The following is a 7,686-nucleotide window of genomic DNA, read 5'->3' as shown; positions in this document are numbered from 1 at the left end:
CCCCGCCCTGCGCGGCGCACGCCCCGGCGGGGGGCTCCATCTGCCGGCCGGCCCAGACGGGCGCTGCGTGCGGGCCTGGCAGCGCCCCCAGGAGCTGCCCCACCTCGTGCCGGCTGCCCGGTGCTGACCACCCCGCCGGTGGCTCCCTCGGGGCGGTCACAAGCAGCTGTTGCCCCGTTGCAGGCGGAACGAAGTGGGTGGTTCAGACATCTGTGCCATTTGTCCCAGGGTTCATCCCCCAAAGGTTCACGGGATGAAAAGTGCAAGCGGGTTATGCCGGGACACTGCAGAGGGCATCTGAAGGGCTGTCCTGGGGCTGCATCCACCAGGCGATGGTTAGAGCCCCCTCAGGAAACCCATCCCAGCTCTGGGCTTCCAGCCAGCTGGAGGGTGACCTGTGTCCATGCCCATGCCCAGCGCCGTACCTAGACTCTTGGCTGCCCCAGGCAAACTTAGTATCAGGCCTGCCTTCACCAGAGATAATGATGATAATTTTAAAAATTACCATTTCCAAGCCCCCTTTCTGTCTGGGCTCCAGGCGGCTGCTTGGTCACCCATGCCTGTGTCCGGCCCTGCCAATCTTAGGACGTTTCTGTTCAGAGACAAACACAAGCACAATTTGTCCCAGGACAAATGCAATGTCTGCTCCTGGCCTTACATCCCTCTACAGATGCAAAATGGCCTCCTCTGTGATGCTTTCCTCTTTTCCAGTCATTGGGGCAAGTCACTAATTATTGCCACATTTCCCAACTGCAACGCAGCAGGAAAGAAGACTGTGATGACTTACGCACAATCATCAAAAATATTGAGTCACATACAGGAGTACTGTTCAACACCTCCTTGAAATTACAGTCCCAGGTGCCTGGGTTTTCTTGAGGCACAGTAGGTGTGAGCTCTTCTAACACATTTGCACATGTCAGTCTTTCAAATGAATTTTTTTAAAACGGCTATTTAATGAAGAATTGTTCAAAGAAAGGAAGGACTAGTGCAGCAACACTCAGTCCTGAGTGGCCCCAGGGCCACACGAGCAGTCAGCATCAACTAAAGAACCATTGCAACCATGTACATCTTGAGGTGGATGTGGCAAGCACAATCCAGTGCGCAGTTGCATTATGCAAATTATGCATAATTTCAGGAAAGCTACACTTGATGCATGAAGTAAAAAACAAAACCCAGTAACGTTTTACACAGAGCTTCAAGTGGTAAATACTTGTGGCCACTTGTGACTAAGGAGTCACAGTCCAGATATCGTTGCTTCATGCTTAGAACGTAAGAATCGCAGAAAAGGAGCTTGAGATTCTGTATTGGTTTCTGCCACAAACTTTCTGTCACTTAAGTTATTTAAGTCTGCATGGTGGCATTTTACTGCTACCCTGTAGCACAGTACAAAAGCACCGAGGAGATTATGCTTCAGAAAGACACAGTCTCTCCTAGAGGGCTTTTCCTTTCATATACTGTTCCATCTACCAGGATGCAACCATCTTGCTCCCTATGCTATAGCAAAGTCATGCCCAGGCCATTTTCCTTTGCCTACCTTTTTCTGGCACACGGCATCATGGGAAGCGTGGAAGCAAGCAGTCCTCCTTTCTCCAGAATGCAGGAACTGCTATTATGGGCAAGTTCTCCAGTAGCGTTGCAAGAGGAGGGCTGCTTGCAACACCCACTGATGCCTCTCTCACAGTCTGGTTCTTCAATTCTTTGTGCTTCTATTTGCTAGTATGTAAGGTTTTAATCCTATGTAATGTTAATCGCTCACAGAGGTTTTGTGACACTGAATTTGTGGTTTGTAAAGAATTTGTGTTCTAAAATATTATATTCAATGTGCAATATTATATTCTAAAATACATTTTAAATATTCTAACAATAAAAATGCAATACAATTACTTTTAGATGCAACAGCCAGTTGTTTACTTTAGGATTACTTACCCAAACTAGATGGCAGAGTAGAAATGTACCTTATAGACTAACTAAATCAGAGATGCATAAACTTTCATGATCCAGAGCTATCATCATCAGATGCTATGAAAGGACATGAACAGATCAGGCTATCAAATACAGAGAGTTATATGAACATAAAAGACAAGAAAAGGTAGGAGGAAGGACGAACGGGGCAGTGCTAGGAGAGGCAAACAAGTAACAAACCCATTGGAACAAAGGAGTCACAAAAACTTACCTAGGTAACAGGGTAGGAATCTGTAGTCCCTGTTTTAACCATACTTAACACAATGCAGTCTGTAAATGATTTTTTGTTCCACAATTTAGCATTTGAGCCAGCTTTTAAAGTTACGCTGTATAATAACAACTACTCTGAAGTCAGTGGTGGAACGTCCAGGTACGCTGAAGTGTTCTGCTACAGGTTCTTGTGCATTTTTGGACTTGAGGTCAGATTGTTGTCCTCATATTTTTTTAATGTAGGTGTTGCCATGTGTGTCCAGTGTAGACAGTGGAGAAGAACCGTATGCAGGTAATGGCATATATGATGTTGGTAGATGTGCAGGTGAATGAACCTCAGATGTTACAATCTGTGTTATTTAGTTGAGTGATTATCTGGTCTGTATTGATGAGGGGTCACAGCTTGCATCTGGGTCTGTTGCAAGACCTGGTGCTTTAGTGAGAGTTAGAAAGCCTGTTGCTTGAGAGATGCTGTTTGAGGTTGGGCAGCTGCCTGTAAACCACAACAGGTTTGTTCCCCACGGCTACCTTGAGATGCTTGCCATTTTCCAGGAGGGATTGGAGGCCATTAATGATGTGTTCAGGGTGTTCAAGCTAGGGGCTACAGGTGACAACCAGAGAGACTATGTTGTCCTTGTCTCAGGGTTGGTATTGCAGCAAGTCAGAGTGGGGTTTAAGTCTGGTTTGTTGACTTGAATAGCTATGGTTTTGAGACTGTATTGTAATGTTAGGAATTTCTGCTCCAGATCCTTAAGGTGTGCATCCTGGTTGGTGGGATCAGAGCATATATGTTTGTATCATAGATCCTGTCTGTAGACATTGGACCTAGTGATGTGCTTGGGATGAAAGCAGGTACTGTGAAGGTAACTGTGGCAGTCAGTAGGTTTCTGATACAATTTGGAGGCAATGTGGTAATGCAGATGTTTGCTGTGTTATTTAGGAAATAGATTCATAGATTCATAGATCGAGGTCTGGAAAGGACCTTGGAAAATCATCAGGTCCAGCATCCTGCACCAGGAAGGAAAGGCAACTGGGCTCAGTTGTCTCAGCAAGGTAACCATCCAGTCTCCTCTGGATGGACTCCACTCAGCAAAATGAATTTGCTGAGTGGAGTATTCTACAGTTAGTTTGATGGAGGGGTGGGAGTTGTTAAATTTTGGTAGAATTTCTCTAGAGATTCTTTCCCATGTGTCTATATGATGAAGCTGTCATCCATGTACCTTAGACATACAGGGTGACAAGAGTGCAGCTGTAGAGGAAATGGATTTCAAGATCTGTCATAAATATACTGGTATATTGGAGGGGCCATACATGTGTCCATGGCAGTGCCATTTATTTGTAGGTATAGGGGGTCCCCAAACCTGAAATAGTTGTGTGTGAAGTCAAAGTGAGAGAATATGAGAAATAGAAGCAACATCCTCATTAGGGATAATGTTCTTTGGCTCGCAGTCTGTCCTCATGGGGGACATTCTACACGTAAAGGAAGCCAAAAGACAGATGTTACATCCATGGTAGCTAATATGGTGTTTGCTGGGAGTTTATCAACAGTGCCCAAGTTTTTAAAAAGGAATCTGTATTATTTTTTCAAAGAGCTGGCAGCTCCGGTGGCATATGCATGTAGGATAGGGTCAATGTGGCCAAAAATTCCCTCCATGATGACACCAATACTAGAGACAATGGCACATTCTGGGTTGCCAAGTTTGTAGATCCTGGGAAATAAGTAAAAGTTGCCTGGCCTGGGCTCCCAGGAGGTGGAAGCATTAACCTTCTCCTGTCTCCAGAGGCAGTGTTGTTAAGAAGTCATTTAGTTCCTCCTGGGATGTGCCAGGGGGTTCTTGGTCAGGAGTTTGTAAAACTCTTGTAACGTTGTCTCTCAGCTTCCTTTATGTATGCCATTTAGTCTCTTACAACAATGGCACCCTTCCTATCAGCTTGTCATATGATAATACCAGGGTTGTTTATAAGAATGATTATGGTCTCTGTTCTGAAGGACTGAGGTTGTAATGTGTTATTTTTTTTGGCAATCTCAGAATGAGCACGGAGGCAAAAATAGTTTATATACAGATCCAGAGTAGGCCTGTAGCTGTCCGATGGTGTCCAGGAACTGTTCTTCTTGTGCTGTCTATGAGTGCTGTGGTGATCATTGTATAGCTCCTTGTCATGAAAATATTCCTTTAGTCTTAAGTAACAGAAAAAAAAAAAGCCTTGAGGTCCCCATACAGCTGCACTTTACCGAGTTGTGTAGCATGGTGAAAAAGATCTCAGGACAGTACAACACCTCAGCTGGACTGAGTGTGTGGTTGCCTGGGTTGATGCCATTACTGTGGCTTGTGGGATTGTTGCTGGAACATGTAAATGTGTAGAGATTTCTTTCCTTCATCTTCTTTAAGGAATGAAGGTGCTTGTGAAATGTTTCATAGCTAGATGCAGAAATCTCCTCTTGGTATATGGCTGTTTTGTCTGGGTGGTTCTATGTGTTCTTTGTTAGTTCTGCCAATCTAGTGTTGATTTGTTCCTGTTTGCTGTGTAAAACATTGATAAGGTGATTCCTCATCTTCTCAGAATAGGCTGTGTAATATGTAGAATGGAGTGCAGTAGTCACCTGGTGTCCCATGGGTATGATATTAATTTGCTTAAATCAGAAAGAGGATATCTGACCATATGTCTCCTGAATTTTTGAAAATCTTGTTCAGAAATTTTTAAAGCTGCAATATTTTGGATGTCTGTACACTTCTCATTTTTTCCTTCCTGAGGAGGCTTAGCAAGGGATAGAACTGCAGCCTCATGGAAATCCAGGCTGGCAGCTGGCCCAGTGGGCAACCTGCTGCCTCCCACCCACAGCAGTCCCTTGACCTGCTTCACCCGCCCAGGACAGGTGCACCGCGCTGCTGGGGAGATAGTTCCTCAGTTAGTTAAAAGAGCTCTTTTGATTTTGGTGGTACATTGATTTATTTTAATTGCTTGAAGTCTTTTAGATTTCTAGAACTAGATTACATGTAATTTACTGGTAATAAACAGCTTTTCCATGCCTTTGTTTTTTAAAACTTAATCTGAGCATGCTAATCTATGCATATAGTATCATACAATTATAATAATTTAGTACTTTATCAAAATTGTGGGTGAGTAGACAAAGTTATAAATCTAAGCAAGAAAGGCAAGAATATAAACACGCTACTTCAGTTCTAACATTTTTTTGAGACTGGGGCTGTGTTCGTAGATCTTTCCTTTGCCTAGGATACTGTATGGAAACACGGGCTGATGCTCAAACTGTCCCTCCTGCTGCCACTTGCCAAATTACTCCAGCTGCTTTTGACTTTGATGAGCAACAGAAGGATGAAGGTCTACCTATGAGATAAGGTCAGCACTCCAAGAATACTCAACAATGGTCTCCCACAGGATAGTGCTCTGGCACTGACACTTATTAACATCTGCATAAGTGATATGCCCTACACAACATCATGGAAATCGACACCAACAATATCGCTTTGACTACATAAGCAAAATCTTTTCAGGATATTGAAGCCACACTAAACTCTGATTTACCAATAATGGCTGAATACTTCCATACGTGGAGACTACAAGGAGGGCTTTAAACTAGATTCACTGTGGGGATGGAAACCAAAGCCCTGAGGTAAGTAGGGAAGTGGGTGACCTGGAGGAAGAGCAAGCAGGAGGGGGCAACAGGGAAGCTGCTCTCACGCTTCCTGAGAAATCAGGGCAATCAACTAGTTATCTCAGGTGCCTGTACACAAATGCACAGAGCCTGGGAAACAAGCAGGAAGAATGCTCCAGTCATGCAAATTCTTCAGTAAACTAAATCAGAAAAAGGAAGCTTATAAGAAGTGGAAACTTGGACAAATTACTAGGGAAGAATATAAGAGCAGGGATGAAGTCAGGAAGGCCAAAGAGCAATTGGAGTTGCAGCTAGCAAGGGATGTGAAGATTAACAAGAAGAGTTTCTACAAGTATGTCAGCAGCAAGAGGAGGATCAGGGGAAGTGTGGGTCCCTTACTGAATGGGGGAGGCAACCTTGTGATAGAGGATGCAGAAAAGGCTGAAGTGCTCAGTGCCTTTTTTTGCCTCAGTCTCCACAGGCAAGGGCAGCTCCCAGACTACTGTGCCAGGCAGCACAGTTTGGGGAGAAGGTAAGCAGCCCTCAGCAGTAAAATAACAGGTAAAGGACTACTTAGAAAAGCTGGATGTGTACAAGATGATGGGGCTGGATGAGATGCACCCAAGGGTGCAGAGGGAGTTGGCTAATGTGGTTGCAGAGCCATTGGCCATCATGTTTGAAAACTCATGATGATCAGGGGAGGTCCCAGATGATTGGAAAAGGGCAAACATCATGCTCATATTTGAGAAAGGGAAAAAGGAGGATCAACAAGGACAAGTGCACAGTTCTGCACGTAGGATGAAACAATCCCTTCCACCAGTACAGTTGGGGGTGGACTGGTTGAGCAGCAGCTCTACAGAAAAGGACCTGGAGGTTACAGTGGACAGTAAGCTGAATATGAGCCAGCAGTGTGCCATTGTTGCCAAGAAGGGTAGTGGCATACTGGGCTGCATTGGTAGGTGTGTTGTCAGTAGGTGAAAGGAAGTGAATCCTCCCCTCTATTTGGCACTGGTGAGGCCACATCTGGAGTACTGTGTTCATTTTTGGGCCCCCCCCACTCCCAAAGGATGTGGACAAATTGGAGGGCATCCAGTGGAGGGCAACAAAAATGGTGAGGGGGCAGAGAGACATGACTTATGAGGAAAGGCTGAGGGAACTGGGCTTATTTAGTCTAGAGAAGAAGAGACTGAGAGGGGACTTAATAGCAGCCTTCAACTACCTGAAGGGAGGTTTGAAAGAGGATGGAGCTAGACTATTTTCAGTGATGGCAGGTAACAGAACAAGGACCAGTGGTTTCAAGTTGCAGCAAGGGAAGTTTAGGTTAGATATTAGGAAGAATTTTCTCACTAGAAGTTGTAAAGCACTGGAACAGGTTACCCAGAGAGGTGGTGAAAGCTCCATCCTTGGAGATTTTCAAAACCCGGCTAGCTAAAGTTTTGACTGGGATGATCTAGTTGGGATGGTCCTGCTTTGAGTAGGGAGTTTAACTAGATAACCTCCTGAGGTCCCTCCCAACCCTAACTTTTTATGATTTTATGAAATCCAACCAAGTCCAGTGTCTCCACATTCCATTTTGACAATTGCAAGGCACATAACATCCTCAGTGTCACCTTTTGTGGAGAAAATATATGTCATGACCTGACTCCTACCTACCTTGGGGTGAACCTTGACCGCTCCCTCACCTACCATTATCACCTCCAAAAGACTGCCCTGAAAATAAAGGCACAAGTGAACATCATCTGAAAACTTGCCAGCAGAAGCTGGGGTACAAAAACCACCATCTTCTGCACTTCTGCCATAGCCCTGATTCTTCTCAACAGCTGAGTACTGTGCACCCATCTGGGCCTCAAGTCGATATACCAAACTCATCAACACTCAACCCTACTTGGTAATGAGGACTA

Source organism: Gavialis gangeticus, unplaced genomic scaffold (assembly GCF_001723915.1).
Source record: "Gavialis gangeticus isolate Ggan-Ray unplaced genomic scaffold, GavGan_comp1, whole genome shotgun sequence".
NCBI lineage: Eukaryota > Metazoa > Chordata > Crocodylia > Gavialidae > Gavialis > Gavialis gangeticus.
Note: the sequence above shows the minus strand (reverse complement) of the source record.